General features: G+C 48.3%; 1 pseudogene across 1 annotated transcript; it reads right to left on the bottom strand.

Annotated features, from left to right (window-relative positions):
* Positions 1-8554: 8554 nt before the first annotated feature.
* Positions 8555-18741, bottom strand: LOC311311490 (annotated as a pseudogene). Its single transcript has 17 exons — positions 18499-18741; positions 18120-18390; positions 16856-17042; positions 16327-16725; positions 15923-16185; positions 15544-15814; positions 14284-14470; positions 13755-14153; positions 13346-13647; positions 12967-13237; positions 11707-11893; positions 11178-11576; positions 11097-11109; positions 10769-10943; positions 10537-10660; positions 9128-9304; positions 8555-8997 (listed from the first exon to the last, which is right to left on the bottom strand). The product of its transcript is annotated as an uncharacterized misc_RNA (transcript).
* Positions 18742-22747: the final 4006 nt, after the last annotated feature.

The raw sequence follows: 22747 nt of genomic DNA on the forward strand, positions 1-22747 counted from the left end.
ACTCTGGGGCCATCTCCAGTGATCAGGGTGAGACATACTGGAGTGTAATTTATCATGAACATGATTGAGGAAAGCTCTGAGGTAAAATTTTATGTTAACTAGCCATGTGTTTTTCATTTTTTGGTCAAAATATCATGATTTCAGTCAGTTTATTGACCATTATTATCAGAAGAACTAGATATTTTTTAGACTGATTAAAGTTAATTTAATGTTCATATGTCTGCAAAGATATTGTAAATACTATAAGCACATGTCCTTCCCTGCAAGAGATGTAGCATTTTTATTTTGATAAAGCATTGTTAAAACAATATGTCACTGCATTTCTGATCACTTTACTCATAAAGCATAACATGGGACACATACTGACTTGCTTTTGATATTGTTTTAGCCAAACAGCCATGTGTAATGTCAAGGTGCCTTGCCCAGATGCACTGTGGACTGCACAATGTTATTCAAAAAGTTGTCATGCCTTTATATTCTTCACACTGATAAAAGGGAATAACACCAAAAAACACCAAAAAAACAAACAACTTTTATTGTCAGACAGTTGTTGCACACAGCACCCAGTGATGGCGCATCAATGTTGAAACACACACAGAGAGACAGGCGTGTCCACTGATGAAGTTCTCTGCTCTTCACCCATTCTGCCATCCTTCCTCTAAGGGCAGCCAAGAGCAGACAGTAGGCAGCATGCAGGGGACGCACCATGGGGACCGATAAAGTGCTCATGTCCGTCTTCATCAGCGACGGTCAGCATTAGCGGTGGAAAATAGTTGTCATAAAGAATTGTCATGTTTTTCAAGCATGGATTTGACTTATATTCCATAGTTAATAGTTGTGGAGACATCCATATATAATTTAATGTAAGGCTACATGAAATGTGCTTTTTTTTTTTTACATCGTGGAAATGTTTTTTTGTCCCCCATTATTTTAGCTTTTCTTGTGCTCAAGACCAGAACACATTTCATTCACTTTGCAATACTGACAAATAAATAATAGAAATAGTTCATCTAATCCAATTACTAATATTTGACCATCATAGTCAAAAATGTACTACAGCCATTGATATAAAACAAGGCACCAAATATCATTTTTCACAATCATTACCCTTTACCTTAAGTCATAACCCCCACCCCCTTTCTCCACTCAAAAACAAATCCCCCACAACTCCTATACACTTTGCTCAGACAAGGCCATCTCTCATCACATAAGGTAGAGCTGGAGGTGTCTTTGTGATGGCAGGTTCAGGCAGCTCCTCCTTGAGATAAACAGCACTTCCAAGGTATAATGTGTGTGTGTGTGATTACTGAAGGTGAAACTTTCAAAAGTACCCGTTTGAAGACATGTCCAACAAATTGCTTGAAGACACCACATATGTGATAAAGAATCACAATGTCTTCAAATAAAACTAGTTTGTGACATCAAAAAGGAGACCCTGGGTTTAATTTACATACAGCCACATTGCCAGTGAAATACAACTCCTATGTATGGGAGAATTTGGCGTGTGTTCATAACAGTGTTCCCCACAGCCCACTGGTCTCATGTGCAATAGTTGTCCTGAAACAGAGCGTTGGAGCCAGTTAGAAGTCAGGTTCTGGAGTCTGAACCACTCCCACACCACTGAGGGAAAGTTGTGAGTATTGTGAGTATTTTTTTATGGAAAATACTACGTGCTACTTTAATTTGTATGAATGGTGCTATATAAATAAAATGAAATTGACATTCAATAAATGACACAGTATCCAGTTGGACATGACTCACAGCTGAACCCCTTGGCTGTGTTCACAGACCCTGCAAGCTGGAAACACATCCAGGCCAGAGCACAGACAGAGGCAGAGAGATTGAAAGAGGGAAAGAAACAAAGGGAGAGTTAATTCAACCTTTTTGTATAATTTTCCCCTTTATAAGAATCTACAGTCAACGTTCACTTGAAATGAGGTGAGATCACGTACAAAAATAAAGAGAAAAATGTGATAGAAATCACAGCATACAGCAAAGCAAAATGAGGAAGAAGGAATGATGGATAGATAGACATGTTATCACCTAATCAATAACTATTATCCGGGGATGAGGGACCATCAATCCGGGGATGAGGGACCACCAATGGCGGTGGTCGGGGCACCGAGAATGCAGTTTCTAAAAATCTATTTTCTGCCGCGAAACGGTTGTTTTCATCAATCTGTCTTTATGAATCGCTAGTTGTGCTTACATAGAGCGTAGGCCTGTTGTGGTTTTTCACATGCCTCTGTAATATGATCTTTCGAAACGAAATAGCTTCCCTACTTGCTCCAGCACGCATGCGCACAGCACGCAATCGTTGCTCCAGCACGCTGTGCGCATGCGTGCTGGAGCAAGTGAGGAAACTATTTCGACGTTTCTAAAGATCATATTACAGAGGCATGTGGAAAAACCACAACAGGCCTACGCTCTATGTAAGCACAACTAGCGATTCATAAAGACAGATTGATGAAAACAACCGTTTCGCGGCAGAAAATAGATTTTTAGAAACTGCATTCTCGGTGCCCCGACCACCGCCATTACATGGATATACTGGCTCGTGCTGGATTTAAAATTTCTTCTACATGCCTCCGAACTACACCAAAGTGATCTCGGTGAGTTAAACGTCTTATAATATGTCGTAAATAAGGTCCAGGTTGTCAAAAACTAGCATTGTCCTTTAAAGCATCCCCATAAGCTAATGCCATGGCAACCAATTAGTCTTCCTGGTGTCCATCAACCAACTCCATCATCAGGTTTGCTGACATTATCACCGCATTAGGCTTAATCACCGATGGCAATGAGACAGCCTACAGAGATAAGAGGACGTGAGAAGCCTTGCAGTGTGGTGTCAGGACAACCTCTCTCTAAATGTCAGTAAAACAAAGGAACTGATTGACTTCAAGAAGCAAGAGAAGCGAGCCCCACCCCACCCCCGTCTCCCCCATTTCACTCCAGTAACACTCCAGAGACCTGCACCGCACCAGTGTCATCAGCAGTCTAACCTGGTTCATCGTCTTTTATTCATAGCAATGTTGAAATGACAGAAATAAATTATTTATATTTGACATTGTTTATCATCTCAGATGCGCTGCCTGCGCATAAAATGGTAGTGATACAAAACCATTGCAGTTATTATAAACACAAACAAACACAAACAACATATACATTGTCTAGTATTATTACACACAGCATAATGAACTGATGGGTGCTTTATACATGAGGAGTGCTGATGGAAATAAGAAGTGGGCTCAACTAGGGAGGTTAAGTTTAGCCTCACACTCGGATCATGGGCAGGAGTGAACCGCCAGGTGGTTAACCTGTTCCATCTCCATGGTCGACACTATTGAACGTTAGTTCCAGACCGAATTGTTGGGAGATCTTTTATCAGTGCAGCTCCCCTGTGTTGTAGTTGTATTAAAGACTCTACCAAACTGTCCTGATGGCCTAGGGTGGGTAGTCATTATACGTTTATATGGATATATATCAGTGTTGGATCACTGGTCAATGTTCAGGTGATAAGACAATTCTTATCGTGGGTGGAGCCCTGTACTTCCACCCAGTGGACAACAACAGCATGCTTCAGAAAATTCACCCATTTAAAGCTGCAGTATGTAAGATTTTAAGATGCTAGATTTTTTTTATGCTATATTGCTATGACAAATCGAGAGGAATGAGTAATTGAGATCCTCTGTGAAAACCATGTCTTTGGAGTTGTGGGTGCCTCTTGCCGAGGCATGGCCACACACGGGCGGGGGGCTGCTGGGGGGCTGGGGGGGCGTGTACTCTGTGAAGAAGATGCGGGAGATGCTGACCACACCCTCCTGGCGCTGGCGGGCGTTGTCTATGGGGAAGGGGGGGATACAGAGCTCATAGAACAAACCCAATTTTACAGAGACGGTGCAGAGAGAAACACGAGCATAGATAAACCATGTGTGTGTGTTTGTGTCCTTCCCACCAATAGATACACCCGATATGTGGCATGGTGGCTCGGTGCGTTACACCGTTGCCTCACAGGAAGAAGGTCCTGGGTTCGATTCCCGCATGGGAAATCTCCCGGGCCTTTCTGTGTGGAGTTTGCATGTTCTGCCCATGCTCACTTAAGTTCCCTCCACATAGAACCTCAATATAAAAAGCATGCAGAAGAAAAGATGCTCTTCAGTCCTGTCCCTCACCAGGACCTGGACTGAGCATTTGGACTTGGTTCCCGGGCGCCACTGATGAGGCTGCCCACTGCTCCTGGCTGCCCCTGGAGGAGGACAGCTTGGATGGAAGAAATAGAGGACAGCAAGCTTAGAGAGAGCTAACAATGTAGACCGTCAGAGCCTCCTAAGTTACAAACCTGCCCCCAAAAAAGACTCCAGACCTGTCCTTGCCACTACGTTTTCCCCTCTATCCAACGATATCAAGAACATTGATATACACGCCATTGGCATATTTTAACCAGCGACCCTACTGTTGGCCACACATTTAAAGAGCTCCCAATATTTGCCAATAAACGCGCGAACAAACTCAAAGACAGTGCAGACAGTTACATCCCTACTCCCAATTTCTTTGACAGCTTACCAGGCGGCAATTTCCCATGCCATGACTGTTTACAATGTAACGCTATGATTCCACGTGACTTCTTCACACACCCACATACAGGCAAGAAATATACCATTAAACATAGAATTTCTTGCAAAACCAAGTATGTTGTCTACCTTCTCAAGTGCCCGTGCGGGCTTGTATACTTAGGAAAAATGAAAAGGGAGCTTAGAGTGAGGATCTCAGAACACAAAAGCAACATCCGTAACAAGGATGAGAAATCCTCAGTAGCGAGGCACTTTACTGCAGCTTGTCATAACGTTTGTTCCTTACAATTTCAGGGCATTGAAGTAGTCCAGCCCGCTAAAAGAGGTGGAGATAGAGACAGACGCCTCCTGCAGAGAGAGGCAGCTTGGATTCATTGGCTACAGACCGAGAGCCCTAGGGGTCTAAATGAGGAACTACAGCTAGGCTGTTTTCTATAGCCTACCTTAAGCAAGACTTTTTTTGTGTGTGGGATGTAAGCCGACACACCTAGAAGAGGGAATCCTTTTTGTCACTCCCTTCCTCCCTTCCTCTGTCCCTGTTGGCGTTGTTGACCTGCAGTTCTATGTTGCTTGAGGCAGTGGTCCCAGAACATCAAACTAAAAAGACTCCACAGATTTCCCAGGTCAGCGGAGGCCGAGTGGATAGTGTGCTGTCTATCACCGCGAAGGTTGTGATTTCAATCCTTGGTGTGGACATACCAAGGTACCTGACATATTTTGCCACTGGATGTTGTAGAAGTTATGTAACGAGCGTGGGTCATATTTGTTAATTAAAGACCCTTTTACAGCCTAGTCAGCACAAGTATTCGTGCGCATTCTTCAAACAGTAGCAGAGGAAGACAGACGAAATCGCCATTATTAAGCGTACGGACCAATACATCCATGATACGGACTGGACTGAGGACATCATCAAAAATGCCCGCGTTTGCGGTGCCAATTTTATATCAGGTAAGTTATTTTGACTACCTGGTTTCACTGGAATGTCTAGTTGAAATGTAGCCCTTCTCAGTCCCGTTGTCGCATTCCGCTCACTCATGCCAGACAACAGTCCTTTATTGGTCCATTCACTTTGCCGTCAAAATAAATCGGTGTTGGCCTAGTTAGGAGAGGCGCTCATATTTACAAGTGTCAGATAAACATGAAACTTCACTTACCTAAGCAAAAGTGTCTATTTTAACAAATGCTGGGTTGAAGCTTCAAAGCACCGCCACCACCACAGAAGAAGACTACCTCGGAAAAATAATTTCACTCGGACAGAACGCGTCTAAATAAGTTATTTATTGGTAGCGCCGAGGCTTCAAAACCCAGCATTTGTTAAAATAGACCCGTGGAGAAAAAATTGCACTGACCACTGATGGGTGGACGTCTCTAGCAACTGAGTCCTATGTGACGGTCACAGCCCATTTCATAGACGAGGACTGGGAAATGAGAAATGTCGTTCTCGACACGTCTGAGCTTCAAACCGTTCACACAGCAGAGAATGTCTCCACGTGTATAGAGCGTATTCTACGAGACTACAACGTGGACCGGGAGTCTGTGCTTGCCATCACAACAGACAACGCGACCAACTATGTCAACGCTGTAGAGAGGCACCTGGAGATCACCGATATGCCCTGCATGGCTCACACAATCAACTTAGCAGTGAAGAAAGGGCTTGCAGAGCGTGCCATTGCAACACCAGTCGCCTGAAGGCTGCCACTCAGCATTTCAAGCACTCTGCTACAGACAGCTACCTCCTCGAATCCAAGCAGAAGCTCCTTGGTCTCAAACCTGTCCAGCTCATCAACGACTGCCCCACCCGCTGGAACAGTACCTACGACATGATCTGTTGGGCAGCAGATCAACAAGCCTCTGTTGCAGCGGTGATAATGGAGAAGAAACTCAGCCGTCTGGAGCTCAGCAGTGTGGAGTGGAGCCTGTAATGAGGTCAGTAATGATGTTGGGTCTAATAATATACTTGCCTATTATGAGCCTAATGTTAACGTTACCGTTTACAAACGTAGCACGTCATGAGCCTAACGTAGCTAACGTTACCATTTGTGTTTTGTGTACAGTACGTGGCTGACAGTACTGCGCTTACTAGCAGCATAGCATGCTAGCTAGCTAGCTAGTGGCACTAGGATTAGTTATCCTAATTGTATGTTTGTCCCACAGGTGAAAGACGTGCTGAAGCCGTTCAAAGTAGCCACCTTGGCGTTATCAACCGAAAACTACCCAACAGCATCAGCGGTCCCTCCCCCTGCAGTACCTGCTTCTGTCACAACTACAGCGGTCCACCGATGACCCGACAGAACTGAGGGAGATGAAAAAAATAATGTCAAGTGATCTAAAGGCGCATTATACAACAGTCAGTTCTGGTTCTTGATTCTGATTGGCTGGAAGCTGTGTTAAAATACTTTGTAACACACACCTGGGACCGCATATCATTCCATTTTCAGTATTAATGCGCCTCCCATTTGATCCAAAGCATTGTAGTTGTTGTTGTTGTTGCTTGGCAACCCTTTTGTTGGGGGAACTATTTTGCTCGGCGGAATTGAGGGTATGATGCTTCGTTTTGAATAAATGTTCATATTTTACATTGCTGTGTGTTTATTTTACACTAATAGCTGTAGTAACTATAACACTCGAGGCCGTATGTTAGTGATTTTATAACAGCTAGGGGGGTTTTAGGCACTCCGCTTCGCGTCACAAATCACTATAACACACGGCCTCTCGTGGTTTATTGCTTAAATATGGCCCCGAAAAAGATGCCTTCTTGCTACTTAACACCGCCAGCTACCTCGACCTGCGTTTTCACCGGCTGGTTCATTTGAAACGAGAGCAGCAGCAGGCAGTGAGAGAGGTGGTTCGTGTGGAGCTGGCAAAGCTCAACGAGGTGGAAGGCCAAGAGGAGAACGCAGCGACTAGAACGGATGAGCCACAGCAGCGCCAGAGGAACAATGCTCTTAGCGCCATGTAATGGGGGACCTCTTTGGCGATGTGTATTGCCAAAAGTCACCAGGAGGTAATAATAATTACAAAAACATTTAAATCTAATTTTATTGAGTGCCTTTCATAACAACTCAAACTCGCTATAGCCCTACATTGGAAATATAAAAAGTGCATTATGAAACTTAAACAGCACAATAACACTACTATTTTCTTTTAAACAGTTATTAAGCCAAATGAAGATGTGCTCCAAAGAGAGATGATGGTGTACGAGAGTGAGACCCCGCCCCCGTCTGACAGCAACCCGCTGTCCTGGTGGTGGAAAAGCCTCAAGTACCCCCACCTTGCCCAGCCGGCATGGCGCTACCTGGCAATATGTGTGACCTCCGTGAGGGCGGAACGAGTGTTTTCCACAGCGGGGAACATAGTAACAAAGAAGCGCTCTTCTCTAGAACCAGAAAGTGTGAATCACCTTGTCTTTTTGGCCAACAACCTGTAGATGTTTGAGGAGGGTTGTTGAGTCTTACATACTGCAGCCAGATAGCCCATAATGGCAAGTTCTGATTTAGCCTAGGCTACATGTTTGATTAATGGGATATACATCATGATACTACCTTTATTTATCTTTATCCTTTATTTGTCTTTCAGTACCTAGCCTGACTGGCTTATTTTTATTTATTTTTGTCAAACAGTGAAAACCTGATGAGAACCTACTGTTCAAGCCAGGGTCTGAATTTAATTAAAAGAACAGTTGTTGACATTGTTTGCTGTATTTGCTTCTGAAAACATCATTGTCTATCGATATTGCCTATGATACAATGCCCACTAGTGGACAGAACGTGCACAACTTTATTTTAATACCTAGGTAGGTCTTTCTGTAAGCATTTAATGGTAAAAAAAATAGCATTAATAATAATTTGAATATATTCTAATATTAATATTAATAAAGAAACGAACTTCGAATATGATTTTTGGGCAAAAGTCCCAGCCCTAGTGTGTGTGTGCTCTGCCTTCACACGTTGTCACGTGTGCTGTGTGTCACTTTGTGACAAGAATTAAACGACTTTAAAGTCGCTGTGTGTGTGTGTGTCCTTCCCACCTATAGATATGACCAGGTCCCTGCGCAGCACGAAGCCCACCAGGCGCTGAGACTCCTGGGATACGACCACGGGGAAGCCGCTGTAGGAGGTGCTGCAGATCAGCGCCTCGGCGTCCTCCACGCTCAGGCCGTCCTGCGTCAGCACCGACAGGGGCGGGTCGGCCCGGCGGGGACGCATCACGTCCATGGCCAGCGTCTTGTGGCTGAACTCCTCCTTTGCCTCTAGAAAGGGGTAGCCGTTCAGGCGGATGTGAGCCTCGTAGATGCCCTCCCGGCCAATGGCGTCTGCCACCCATTTGCTGGTCATGGCCGCCGCCATCAGGGGCACGATGTACTCCAGCCCGCCCGTCAGCTCAAACATGATGACCACCAGGGACACGGTCATACGGGTCACTCCACCTGGGGGAAGGGGCAAGGCAGAAGGAGTGATCATTGCATAGTTAAGCAGCCACAATGTTGCCTGTTAGCTCAGCACTGAGCACTGAGGAGCCCCAGTGGTCTGAAAACAAGCAGCTGGTACCAGACTCACCCAGACAGGCCGCCGCCCCCACCATCGCGTAGAGACCCGGGGTGATGCAGTCGGCTCCTGGAGAGCACCAGCCTTTGAACACCAACCAGTCATGGTGGTAGAACGCCAGCTGCTCCATGGCCACGCCCAGCAGCCGACCAGCGATGGCGCCAACCGCCATACTGGGAATGAACAGACCTGAGGGCACCTGGAGAAGGTTGGCACCGTAGATTTACACGCTCTCTCTCTCACACGCCTACACTCCCAAGCACACACGCACACACCCTCACACACACACTCACCCTCACACACACACACACACTCACTCTCACACCCTCACACACACACACACACATTCACACATTTAGGATTTAGCAACACAAGTGTGTCTTTTAGAGATACAATTGTTAATTAGCTTGCTGCTAGCTAATTGTTTTCTTGTTCATTTTGTTTACATTTGAATGACTGAATGGTCTAGGATTTGAAGTACATCAGGCTGGTTTGTTTTTGCACTACTGTTCATTGGACAGTTGCACATTGTTGTTGCACAGTTCACTGCATGGCCGTTGGCCAATTATGTTTATTGTTTACTTGTTTTACACTACTCTTACTGCATAGTTCATTGCATGGCCATTGGCCAATCTAAGTGATCTAAGTGGTTTTGCACTTGATTTGTGTGCTGTATGTTGCTTTGCACTTCATACTTTATCTTGATAGATAATGTGGACAAATACATATAAACATCAAACTACAATCTTTTGTAGAATGCTTTATCTTTCTATTAAATCAAAAGTAGATGTTTTAATACCGCAGGTTTGGAGCCTCCTTGTGGACAAACAGTTAATGTCAATTTAAAAGTGCTCAGTGTGTCTGCCTATGTTCCTGTCTGTTGGAAGTGAAACATGACTTAAAGGGAGAGCAGGTGGTGACAAAGTGAGTGAGAAAAGGAGAAAATACTGAATGACATCACAGTAGTGTAATCCTGTTAATTTAAAATGAGATGTTCCTCTAAATCTGCCTAAAAAACATCCATATTTTTTTTCCCCCCGGCAGGTCCAAGCCAATATCCTGCTTAGGGCCTCCAGATGGACAGGGCCGGCCCTGCTCACACTCACACACACCCTCACACACACACACACACACACTCACTCTCACACACACACACCCTCACACACAGACACTCACTCTCACACCCTCACACACACACACTCACCCTCACACATATGGTACACTCTCACACAGACCAGACGCACACACCCATGAAGAAATGTGTGTTTGTCTACCTTCATGCCAAAGGTAACCACGGTGATGAGTATCTTCGAAGACGAGTGCGAGGGACAGCTGCCACATGGCGGTGTACACGTCTCTCCCAGCCGGCCTATCAGGGAGCCCATTACTGATGCGTGTCACATTGACGTTTTCATAGTTACAGAGTTGGGAGGAGTCCAGCAGGCCGCAGTCGTTGAAGAGCTCAGAGATGAGCGCGCTGGTAGACATGCGCGTGTAGCCGCTGGGGAAGGCAACCACAGCTGTCACCGCGGTTACCACCAGCACCTGGAAGAGGGCAAGGAGCAGACAACAGCTGAAGCCCTGTCCTGCCCCCTGCTGCTCTGACCAGTCAGTCAACAAATCACTCTGCCAATCAATCAGTCAGCCAGTCACCTCAAGGACAGGGTAGCGTCCCAACCAGGTAGTCTTGCGGCGGCGGCACCAGGCGATGTTGGCGCGGATGAAGAACGCCCCCCAGATGCCCCCAAAGATGCCCAGCAGGATGAAGGGAAGGAGCTCCAGCAGGTGCCAGGGGGCGTGGAACTCCACATAGAACAGCACCAGCCGGCTGTTACCAAAGGGGTTGATGCTGCGCAGAGTGAACGCCGCCACCAGGGCGGCGAAGAAGGACCGAACCGAACCGACCGAAAAAAGAAACGAACTTCGAATATGATTTTTGGGCAAAAGTCCCAGCCCTAGTGTGTGTGCTCTGCCTTCACACGTTGTCACGTGTGCTGTGTGTCACTTTGTGACAAGAATTAAACGACTTTAAAGTCGCTGTGTGTGTGTGTGTCCTTCCCACCTATAGATATGACCAGGTCCCTGCGCAGCACGAAGCCCACCAGGCGCTGAGACTCCTGGGATACGACCACGGGGAAGCCGCTGTAGGAGGTGCTGCAGATCAGCGCCTCGGCGTCCTCCACGCTCAGGCCGTCCTGCGTCAGCACCGACAGGGGCGGGTCGGCCCGGCGGGGACGCATCACGTCCATGGCCAGCGTCTTGTGGCTGAACTCCTCCTTTGCCTCTAGAAAGGGGTAGCCGTTCAGGCGGATGTGAGCCTCGTAGATGCCCTCCCGGCCAATGGCGTCTGCCACCCATTTGCTGGTCATGGCCGCCGCCATCAGAGGCACGATGTACTCCAGCCCGCCCGTCAGCTCAAACATGATGACCACCAGGGACACGGTCATACGGGTCACTCCACCTGGGGGAAGGGGCAAGGCAGAAGGAGTGATCATTGCATAGTTAAGCAGCCACAATGTTGCCTGTTAGCTCAGCACTGAGCACTGAGGAGCCCCAGTGGTCTGAAAACAAGCAGCTGGTACCAGACTCACCCAGACAGGCCGCCGCCCCCACCATCGCGTAGAGACCCGGGGTGATGCAGTCGGCTCCTGGAGAGCACCAGCCTTTGAACACCAACCAGTCATGGTGGTAGAACGCCAGCTGCTCCATGGCCACGCCCAGCAGCCGACCAGCGATGGCGCCAACCGCCATACTGGGAATGAACAGACCTGAGGGCACCTGGAGAAGGTTGGCACCGTAGATTTACACGCTCTCTCTCTCACACGCCTACACTCCCAAGCACACACGCACACACCCTCACACACACACTCACCCTCACACACACACACACTCACTCTCACACCCTCACACACACACACACACACTCACACATTTAGGATTTAGCAACACAAGTGTGTCTTTTAGAGATACAATTGTTAATTAGCTTGCTGCTAGCTAATTGTTTTCTTGTTCATTTTGTTTACATTTGAATGACTGAATGGTCTAGGATTTGAAGTACATCAGGCTGGTTTGTTTTTGCACTACTGTTCATTGGACAGTTGCACATTGTTGTTGCACAGTTCACTGCATGGCCGTTGGCCAATTATGTTTATTGTTTACTTGTTTTACACTACTCTTACTGCATAGTTCATTGCATGGCCATTGGCCAATCTAAGTGATCTAAGTGGTTTTGCACTTGATTTGTGTGCTGTATGTTGCTTTGCACTTCATACTTTATCTTGATAGATAATGTGGACAAATAAATATAAACATCAAACTACAATCTTTTGTAGAATGCTTTATCTTTCTATTAAATCAAAAGTAGATGTTTTAATACCGCAGGTTTGGAGCCTCCTTGTGGACAAACAGTTAATGTCAATTTAAAAGTGCTCAGTGTGTCTGCCTATGTTCCTGTCTGTTGGAAGTGAAACATGACTTAAAGGGAGAGCAGGTGGTGACAAAGTGAGTGAGAAAAGGAGAAAATACTGAATGACATCACAGTAGTGTAATCCTGTTAATTTAAAATGAGATGTTCCTCTAAATCTGCCTAAAAAACATCCATATTTTTTTTCCCCCCGGCAGGTCCAAGCCAATATCCTGCTTAGGGCCTCCAGATGGACAGGGCCGGCCCTGCTCACACTCACACACACCCTCACACACACACACACACACACTCACTCTCACACACACACACCCTCACACACAGACACTCACTCTCACACCCTCACACACACACACTCACCCTCACACATATGGTACACTCTCACACAGACCAGACGCACACACCCATGAAGAAATGTGTGTTTGTCTACCTTCATGCCGAAGGTAACCACGGTGATGAGTATCTTCGAAGACGAGTGCGAGGGACAGCTGCCACATGGCGGTGTACACGTCTCTCCCAGCCGGCCTATCAGGGAGCCCATTACTGATGCGTGTCACATTGACGTTTTCATAGTTACAGAGTTGGGAGGAGTCCAGCAGGCCGCAGTCGTTGAAGAGCTCAGAGATGAGCGCGCTGGTAGACATGCGCGTGTAGCCGCTGGGGAAGGCAACCACAGCTGTCACCGCGGTTACCACCAGCACCTGGAAGAGGGCAAGGAGCAGACAACAGCTGAAGCCCTGTCCTGCCCCCTGCTGCTCTGACCAGTCAGTCAACAAATCACTCTGCCAATCAATCAGTCAGCCAGTCACCTCAAGGACAGGGTAGCGTCCCAACCAGGTAGTCTTGCGGCGGCGGCACCAGGCGATGTTGGCGCGGATGAAGAACGCCCCCCAGATGCCCCCAAAGATGCCCAGCAGGATGAAGGGAAGGAGCTCCAGCAGGTGCCAGGGGGCGTGGAACTCCACATAGAACAGCACCAGCCGGCTGTTACCAAAGGGGTTGATGCTGCGCAGAGTGAACGCCGCCACCAGGGCGGCGAAGAAGGACCGAACCGAACCGACCGAAAAAAGAAACGAACTTCGAATATGATTTTTGGGCAAAAGTCCCAGCCCTAGTGTGTGTGCTCTGCCTTCACACGTTGTCACGTGTGCTGTGTGTCACTTTGTGACAAGAATTAAACGACTTTAAAGTCGCTGTGTGTGTGTGTGTCCTTCCCACCTATAGATATGACCAGGTCCCTGCGCAGCACGAAGCCCACCAGGCGCTGAGACTCCTGGGATACGACCACGGGGAAGCCGCTGTAGGAGGTGCTGCAGATCAGCGCCTCGGCGTCCTCCACGCTCAGGCCGTCCTGCGTCAGCACCGACAGGGGCGGGTCGGCCCGGCGGGGACGCATCACGTCCATGGCCAGCGTCTTGTGGCTGAACTCCTCCTTTGCCTCTAGAAAGGGGTAGCCGTTCAGGCGGATGTGAGCCTCGTAGATGCCCTCCCGGCCAATGGCGTCTGCCACCCATTTGCTGGTCATGGCCGCCGCCATCAGAGGCACGATGTACTCCAGCCCGCCCGTCAGCTCAAACATGATGACCACCAGGGACACGGTCATACGGGTCACTCCACCTGGGGGAAGGGGCAAGGCAGAAGGAGTGATCATTGCATAGTTAAGCAGCCACAATGTTGCCTGTTAGCTCAGCACTGAGCACTGAGGAGCCCCAGTGGTCTGAAAACAAGCAGCTGGTACCAGACTCACCCAGACAGGCCGCCGCCCCCACCATCGCGTAGAGACCCGGGGTGATGCAGTCGGCTCCTGGAGAGCACCAGCCTTTGAACACCAACCAGTCATGGTGGTAGAACGCCAGCTGCTCCATGGCCACGCCCAGCAGCCGACCAGCGATGGCGCCAACCGCCATACTGGGAATGAACAGACCTGAGGGCACCTGGAGAAGGTTGGCACCGTAGATTTACACGCTCTCTCTCTCACACGCCTACACTCCCAAGCACACACGCACACACCCTCACACACACACTCACCCTCACACACACACACACTCACTCTCACACCCTCACACACACACACACACACTCACACATTTAGGATTTAGCAACACAAGTGTGTCTTTTAGAGATACAATTGTTAATTAGCTTGCTGCTAGCTAATTGTTTTCTTGTTCATTTTGTTTACATTTGAATGACTGAATGGTCTAGGATTTGAAGTACATCAGGCTGGTTTGTTTTTGCACTACTGTTCATTGGACAGTTGCACATTGTTGTTGCACAGTTCACTGCATGGCCGTTGGCCAATTATGTTTATTGTTTACTTGTTTTACACTACTCTTACTGCATAGTTCATTGCATGGCCATTGGCCAATCTAAGTGATCTAAGTGGTTTTGCACTTGATTTGTGTGCTGTATGTTGCTTTGCACTTCATACTTTATCTTGATAGATAATGTGGACAAATAAATATAAACATCAAACTACAATCTTTTGTAGAATGCTTTATCTTTCTATTAAATCAAAAGTAGATGTTTTAATACCGCAGGTTTGGAGCCTCCTTGTGGACAAACAGTTAATGTCAATTTAAAAGTGCTCAGTGTGTCTGCCTATGTTCCTGTCTGTTGGAAGTGAAACATGACTTAAAGGGAGAGCAGGTGGTGACAAAGTGAGTGAGAAAAGGAGAAAATACTGAATGACATCACAGTAGTGTAATCCTGTTAATTTAAAATGAGATGTTCCTCTAAATCTGCCTAAAAAACATCCATATTTTTTTTCCCCCCGGCAGGTCCAAGCCAATATCCTGCTTAGGGCCTCCAGATGGACAGGGCCGGCCCTGCTCACACTCACACACACCCTCACACACACACACACACACACTCACTCTCACACACACACACCCTCACACACAGACACTCACTCTCACACCCTCACACACACACACTCACCCTCACACATATGGTACACTCTCACACAGACCAGACGCACACACCCATGAAGAAATGTGTGTTTGTCTACCTTCATGCCGAAGGTAACCACGGTGATGAGTATCTTCGAAGACGAGTGCGAGGGACAGCTGCCACATGGCGGTGTACACGTCTCTCCCAGCCGGCCTATCAGGGAGCCCATTACTGATGCGTGTCACATTGACGTTTTCATAGTTACAGAGTTGGGAGGAGTCCAGCAGGCCGCAGTCGTTGAAGAGCTCAGAGATGAGCGCGCTGGTAGACATGCGCGTGTAGCCGCTGGGGAAGGCAACCACAGCTGTCACCGCGGTTACCACCAGCACCTGGAAGAGGGCAAGGAGCAGACAACAGCTGAAGCCCTGTCCTGCCCCCTGCTGCTCTGACCAGTCAGTCAACAAATCACTCTGCCAATCAATCAGTCAGCCAGTCACCTCAAGGACAGGGTAGCGTCCCAACCAGGTAGTCTTGCGGCGGCGGCACCAGGCGATGTTGGCGCGGATGAAGAACGCCCCCCAGATGCCCCCAAAGATGCCCAGCAGGATGAAGGGAAGGAGCTCCAGCAGGTGCCAGGGGGCGTGGAACTCCACATAGAACAGCACCAGCCGGCTGTTACCAAAGGGGTTGATGCTGCGCAGAGTGAACGCCGCCACCAGGGCGGCGAAGAAGGACCGAACCGACCGAAAAAAGAAACGAACTTCGAATATGATTTTTGGGCAAAAGTCCCAGCCCTAGTGTGTGTGCTCTGCCTTCACACGTTGTCACGTGTGCTGTGTGTCACTTTGTGACAAGAATTAAACGACTTTAAAGTCGCTGTGTGTGTGTGTGTCCTTCCCACCTATAGATATGACCAGGTCCCTGCGCAGCACGAAGCCCACCAGGCGCTGAGACTCCTGGGATACGACCACGGGGAAGCCGCTGTAGGAGGTGCTGCAGATCAGCGCCTCGTCGTCCTCCACGCTCAGGCCGTCCTGCGTCAGCACCGACAGGGGCGGGTCGGCCCGGCGGGGACGCATCACGTCCATGGCCAGCGTCTTGTGGCTGAACTCCTCCTTTGCCTCTAGAAAGGGGTAGCCGTTCAGGCGGATGTGAGCCTCGTAGATGCCCTCCCGGCCAATGGCGTCTGCCACCCATTTGCTGGTCATGGCCGCCGCCATCAGAGGCACGATGTACTCCAGCCCGCCCGTCAGCTCAAACATGATGACCACCAGGGACACGGTCATACGGGTCACTCCACCTGGGGGAAGGGGCAAGGCAGAAGGAGTGATCATTGCATAGTTAAGCAGCCACAATGTTGCCTGTTAGCTCAGCACTGAGCACTGAGGAGCCCCAGTGGTCTGAAAACAAGCAGCTGGTACCAGACTCACCCAGACAGGCCGCCGCCCCCACCATCGCGTAGAGACCCGGGGTGATGCAGTCGGCTCCTGGAGAGCACCAGCCTTTGAACACCAACCAGTCATGGTGGTAGAACGCCAGCTGCTCCATGGCCACGCCCAGCAGCCGACCAGCGATGGCGCCAACCGCCATACTGGGAATGAACAGACCTGAGGGCACCTGGAGAAGGTTGGCACCGTAGATTTACACGCTCTCTCTCTCACACGCCTACACTCCCAAGCACACACGCACACACCCTCACACACACACTCACCCTCACACACACACACACACACTCACTCTCACACCCTCACACACACACACACACACTCACACATTTAGGATTTAGCAACACAAGTGTGTCTTTTAGAGATACAATTGTTAATTAGCTTGCTGCTAGCTAATTGTTTTCTTGTTCATTTTGTTTACATTTGAATGACTGAATGGTCTAGGATTTGAAGTACATCAGGCTGGTTTGTTTTTGCACTACTGTTCATTGGACAGTTGCACATTGTTGTTGCACAGTTCACTGCATGGCCGTTGGCCAATTATGTTTATTGTTTACTTGTTTTACACTACTCTTACTGCATAGTTCATTGCATGGCCATTGGCCAATCTAAGTGATCTAAGTGGTTTTGCACTTGATTTGTGTGCTGTATGTTGCTTTGCACTTCATACTTTATCTTGATAGATAATGTGGACAAATAAATATAAACATCAAACTACAATCTTTTGTAGAATGCTTTATCTTTCTATTAAATCAAAAGTAGATGTTTTAATACCGCAGGTTTGGAGCCTCCTTGTGGACAAACAGTTAATGTCAATTTAAAAGTGCTCAGTGTGTCTGCCTATGTTCCTGTCTGTTGGAAGTGAAACATGACTTAAAGGGAGAGCAGGTGGTGACAAAGTGAGTGAGAAAAGGAGAAAATACTGAATGACATCACAGTAGTGTAATCCTGTTAATTTAAAATGAGATGTTCCTCTAAATCTGCCTAAAAAACATCCATATTTTTTTTCCCCCCGGCAGGTCCAAGCCAATATCCTGCTTAGGGCCTCCAGATGGACAGGGCCGGCCCTGCTCACACTCACACACACCCTCACACACACACACACACACACTCACTCTCACACACACACACCCTCACACACAGACACTCACTCTCACACCCTCACACACACACACTCACCCTCACACATATGGTACACTCTCACACAGACCAGACGCACACACCCATGAAGAAATGTGTGTTTGTCTACCTTCATGCCGAAGGTAACCACGGTGATGAGTATCTTCGAAGACGAGTGCGAGGGACAGCTGCCACATGGCGGTGTACACGTCTCTCCCAGCCGGCCTATCAGGGAGCCCATTACTGATGTGTGTCACATTGACGTTTTCATAGTTACAGAGTTGGGAGGAGTCCAGCAGGCCGCAGTCGTTGAAGAGCTCAGAGATGAGCGCGCTGGTAGACATGCGCGTGTAGCCGCTGGGGAAGGCAACCACAGCTGTCACCGCGGTTACCACCAGCACCTGGAAGAGGGCAAGGAGCAGACAACAGCTGAAGCCCTGTCCTGCCCCCTGCTGCTCTGACCAGTCAGTCAACAAATCACTCTGCCAATCAATCAGTCAGCCAGTCACCTCAAGGACAGGGTAGCGTCCCAACCAGGTAGTCTTGCGGCGGCGGCACCAGGCGATGTTGGCGCGGATGAAGAACGCCCCCCAGATGCCCCCAAAGATGCCCAGCAGGATGAAGGGAAGGAGCTCCAGCAGGTGCCAGGGGGCGTGGAACTCCACATAGAACAGCACCAGCCGGCTGTTACCAAAGGGGTTGATGCTGCGCAGAGTGAACGCCGCCACCAGGGCGGCGAAGAAGGACCGAACCGAACCGACCGAAAAAAGAAACGAACTTCGAATATGATTTTTGGGCAAAAGTCCCAGCCCTAGTGTGTGTGCTCTGCCTTCACACGTTGTCACGTGTGCTGTGTGTCACTTTGTGACAAGAATTAAACGACTTTAAAGTCGCTGTGTGTGTGTGTGTCCTTCCCACCTATAGATATGACCAGGTCCCTGCGCAGCACGAAGCCCACCAGGCGCTGAGACTCCTGGGATACGACCACGGGGAAGCCGCTGTAGGAGGTGCTGCAGATCAGCGCCTCGGCGTCCTCCACGCTCAGGCCGTCCTGCGTCAGCACCGACAGGGGCGGGTCGGCCCGGCGGGGACGCATCACGTCCATGGCCAGCGTCTTGTGGCTGAACTCCTCCTTTGCCTCTAGAAAGGGGTAGCCGTTCAGGCGGATGTGAGCCTCGTAGATGCCCTCCCGGCCAATGGCGTCTGCCACCCATTTGCTGGTCATGGCCGCCGCCATCAGAGGCACGATGTACTCCAGCCCGCCCGTCAGCTCAAACATGATGACCACCAGGGACACGGTCATACGGGTCACTCCACCTGGGGGAAGGGGCAAGGCAGAAGGAGTGATCATTGCATAGTTAAGCAGCCACAATGTTGCCTGTTAGCTCAGCACTGAGCACTGAGGAGCCCCAGTGGTCTGAAAACAAGCAGCTGGTACCAGACTCACCCAGACAGGCCGCCGCCCCCACCATCGCGTAGAGACCCGGGGTGATGCAGTCGGCTCCTGGAGAGCACCAGCCTTTGAACACCAACCAGTCATGGTGGTAGAACGCCAGCTGCTCCATGGCCACGCCCAGCAGCCGACCAGCGATGGCGCCAACCGCCATACTGGGAATGAACAGACCTGAGGGCACCTGGAGAAGGTTGGCACCGTAGATTTACACGCTCTCTCTCTCACACGCCTACACTCCCAAGCACACACGCACACACCCTCACACACACACTCACCCTCACACACACACACACACTCACTCTCACACCCTCACACACACACACACACACTCACACATTTAGGATTTAGCAACACAAGTGTGTCTTTTAGAGATACAATTGTTAATTAGCTTGCTGCTAGCTAATTGTTTTCTTGTTCATTTTGTTTACATTTGAATGACTGAATGGTCTAGGATTTGAAGTACATCAGGCTGGTTTGTTTTTGCACTACTGTTCATTGGACAGTTGCACATTGTTGTTGCACAGTTCACTGCATGGCCGTTGGCCAATTATGTTTATTGTTTACTTGTTTTACACTACTCTTACTGCATAGTTCATTGCATTGCCATTGGCCAATCTAAGTGATCTAAGTGGTTTTGCACTTGATTTGTGTGCTGCATGTTGCTTTGCACTTCATACTTTATCTTGATAGATAATGTGGACAAATAAATATAAACATCAAACTACAATCTTTTGTAGAATGCTTTATCTTTCTATTAAATCAAAAGTAGATGTTTTAATACCGCAGGTTTGGAGCCTCCTTGTGGACAAACAGTTAATGTCAATTTAAAAGTGCTCAGTGTGTCTGCCTATGTTCCTGTCTGTTGGAAGTGAAACATGACTTAAAGGGAGAGCAGGTGGTGACAAAGTGAGTGAGAAAAGGAGAAAATACTGAATGACATCACAGTAGTGTAATCCTGTTAATTTAAAATGAGATGTTCCTCTAAATCTGCCTAAAAAACATCCATATTTTTTTTCCCCCCGGCAGGTCCAAGCCAATATCCTGCTCAGGGCCTCCAGATGGACAGGGCCGGCCCTGCTCACACTCACACACACCCTCACACACACACACACACACACACACTCACTCTCACACACACACACCCTCACACACAGACACTCACTCTCACACCCTCACACACACACACACACTCACCCTCACACATATGGTACACTCTCACACAGACCAGACGCACACACCCATGAAGAAATGTGTGTTTGTCTACCTTCATGCCGAAGGTAACCACGGTGATGAGTATCTTCGAAGACGAGTGCGAGGGACAGCTGCCACATGGCGGTGTACACGTCTCTCCCAGCCGGCCTATCAGGGAGCCCATTACTGATGCGTGTCACATTGACGTTTTCATAGTTACAGAGTTGGGAGGAGTCCAGCAGGCCGCAGTCGTTGAAGAGCTCAGAGATGAGCGCGCTGGTAGACATGCGCGTGTAGCCGCTGGGGAAGGCAACCACAGCTGTCACCGCGGTTACCACCAGCACCTGGAAGAGGGCAAGGAGCAGACAACAGCTGAAGCCCTGTCCTGCCCCCTGCTGCTCTGACCAGTCAGTCAACAAATCACTCTGCCAATCAATCAGTCAGCCAGTCACCTCAAGGACAGGGTAGCGTCCCAACCAGGTAGTCTTGCGGCGGCGGCACAAGGCGATGTTGGCGCGGATGAAGAACGCCCCCCAGATGCCCCCAAAGATGCCCAGCAGGATGAAGGGAAGGAGCTCCAGCAGGTGCCAGGGGGCGTGGAACTCCACATAGAACAGCACCAGCCGGCTATTACCAAAGGGGTTGATGCTGCGCAGAGTGAACGCCGCCACCAGGGCGCTGAAGAAGGACCGCCAGAGAGTCTTCAGGGGGAAGTAGTAGCTCACCTGGATAGCACAGGAGAGGAACAGCAAGAGAGGGAGAGAATGAGAGGAAGAGAGATGTGAGAAGGGACAGAGGGAGGAGAGAAAGGTAGGAGAGAGAGAAAGAAAGAGAGCAGAGGGAGAGAGAAAAAGAAAGGGAGGAGAGAGAGAAAGGAAGGGAGCGGAGGGAGAGAGAGAGAAAGAGAGAGAGAGAAGGGGAAGATAGAAAGAGAAAAGGAGCAGAGGGAGAGAGAGAGAACGAAAGAGAGAGAAGGGGAGGAGAGAGAGAAGGGGGGTAGAATGAGAGATATTGGGGTGAAGGATGTAGATCAGTAATGTGTCACCAGAAGTTAGGGCTGCCCCCTGAAAGTCGACGAGTCAAATCATCAGTCGGAGACCCTTAAAGGAGTAGTAAAGGGAAAATGCATGTTTAGCCCTGTTTTAAGGATACTTATCATCATATACAATGGTTCAGATCAAAATGTTGACAAAACTAGCATTTTCGAAAAGTTGATAATTGCTCTACCACCGTTTTGGTCATACAATGGATGTGGATGGGCATCTTGAAAAATAATTCAAAAACATGTTAAACTCTCGATTTCAAAGACAAGAAACTCACCTAGGTGTTAGTTGACGTTCTGGCATATAATTCGGCATAAAGTAAGATTCTAGTTAATCTGGAAATGCTTTTTTTTTTTTATATTTAGCATCAAACTATTTAGTCGCAGCACATACATATGTAAACTTGTGAAAACCACAACAGGCATGCTCTATGTAAGCACAACTAGCGATTCATCAAGACAGATTGATGAAAACAACCGTTTCACGGCAGAAAATAGATTTTTAGAAACTGCATTCTCAGTGCCCCCACCACTACCATTACATGGATATACTGGCTCGCGCTGGATTTTAAATTTCTTCTACATGCCTCCGAACTACACCAAAGTGATCTCGGTGAGTCAAACGTCTTATAATATGTCGTAAATAAGGTCCAGGTTGTCAAAAACGAGCATTGTCCTCTGATTCCGATATTGCACAATCATTTTATACCAGATGGTTGTTTTTACATCATACTTGCACACAGATGGTATACAGGTAGTGTCCCTACATCCCAAAGCAACCAGGATGCCAATATTTGGTTCTATTTTGAATCAGCAGCCTCCTATATAAGGCCTTATTATAGGCGGAAAGAGCACAAAGTTATTTTGTATGAGGAACATTTCTTGGTTCTACTCTTCTATCAGGGATAGAATATAACCTGACCTTATGTTTTCATAACTTTGACTTATCCCCTTCATAAAATTAATGATCAGACTTTTTACTTGTTTTTAAAAAGCCATGAAATTCTTCAATAAAGTGATTCACCACATTTGCAAAAAAGAGCCAAATACTAAAGGCCTGCCCTGAAAAAGG

This window comes from Borostomias antarcticus (genome assembly GCF_949987555.1).
Source record: "Borostomias antarcticus genome assembly, chromosome: 1".
NCBI lineage: Eukaryota > Metazoa > Chordata > Actinopteri > Stomiiformes > Stomiidae > Borostomias > Borostomias antarcticus.